This window comes from Myotis davidii, unplaced genomic scaffold, assembly GCF_000327345.1.
Source record: "Myotis davidii unplaced genomic scaffold, ASM32734v1 scaffold433, whole genome shotgun sequence".
Classification (NCBI taxonomy): domain Eukaryota; kingdom Metazoa; phylum Chordata; class Mammalia; order Chiroptera; family Vespertilionidae; genus Myotis; species Myotis davidii.
Genome location: NW_006293776.1, coordinates 2,321,543 through 2,322,821, shown reverse-complemented (window position 1 = coordinate 2,322,821; position 1,279 = coordinate 2,321,543). Strand labels below are relative to the sequence as shown.

Below are 1,279 nucleotides of genomic sequence, written 5' to 3'. Positions count from 1 at the left end.
GGATTATGTCAACAGATATATATATATATATATATGTTTCTCATCCTCATCGAAATAAATTGGTGTTGGAATTTCTCTTGGATTTCTCTAGGCAGGGAAAATAAAGACCGTCTCTTGGCTCATTACAGTTTTTGCTCATTAAAAATGTCTGAGGGCTTTTGAGTCTCGGGGGTGAGTTGGTGACATACATATACTGTCAGCGGCTATTTTGGATTTTCTGCTTCCAGGCATGTCTTTGCTCTTGGATAAGCCCCTTGTGGTTTTCAAAAGTACTAGCAAGTCAATTATAAATAGAAGGCCTTGTGTCTGTGTCTGCATGCACTTACTCTGTGGGACGAGGCACCCACATTTCAGTGGGCAGTGAACTATTTTCACTTTGAAGAGGGAAGAAGAAAGATTAAGAATGCCATTTTTCCCTCTTTTTGAGATAACCCACATCTCTGCGCGCACCCACACAAATCTGTGTAAATGAACTTGACATTTTCAAAGACCTTACCTTAAGGTCTCTTAAAAGCACAGCCACCCAATGGTTATTTTAAGAAAGAAGCCGTTATCTCGCAGACCTGTGGCAGAGGGTTCAGGATGAGAAGGGAGACGGTCTGTGCCTTCGACCATCCCAGGGAGCTCGGAATGTCCTTATATGAACAGTGCTAGGGTGAATGTGGCCACAGCTAACGAATCAGTGGCTTCTAGGACGTGGCTGTTTATATTATATCTTCACTTTCCTTCCCCACTAGTAACTAGTGGAAACTGTTGTGACCAGCAAGTCTGAACTAATCGTTCCAACAAGAGGGCCCAGGGGCGAAAGAGCATATGAAAAATGAAACTGCAAATGAGGGTTTCAGAAAGAGACAGGAGTCTGCTGAGGTCTCCTTCCCTGATGATACATTTCTGCCTCTTTCCATTGCGTCGTAGGCCCACCAGGTGCGGGCTGTGACTTGGATCCCATCTGTGACCTTATTGTTCAAACATTGTTGTTCTGCTCCCTTTGTCTTCTTGTGCCCTCATCCTCAATAACTGCTGCCAAACTTTTTTTCTGCCACTTGAAAATATGTAAGCAGCTATGAATTTCCGTTGTAATTAATGTAAAAACTTCAGTAGTATTACTGTTAAAAAATTAGTCTAGGCTTAAAGTATTGATAATCTGGGTTAAAGTATTGATAATATGGGTTTGTAATTTTAGACTTGTAAACTCTTACCACGTGGTATATTGCTGAAGCAGACCGGTAACAGCGGGACCGTGACCACTTCTTGTATTACTGGTTGATGAAGATTTGTA

The 1,279-nt window shown here is 41.9% G+C and overlaps 1 protein-coding gene across 3 annotated transcripts in view; it reads left to right on the top strand.

Annotated features, from left to right (window-relative positions):
• The window catches only part of ACVR1 (activin A receptor type I), a 134,296-nt gene that overhangs the window by 99,460 nt on the left and 33,557 nt on the right, over nt 1-1,279 (top strand). The window lies entirely within an intron of this gene.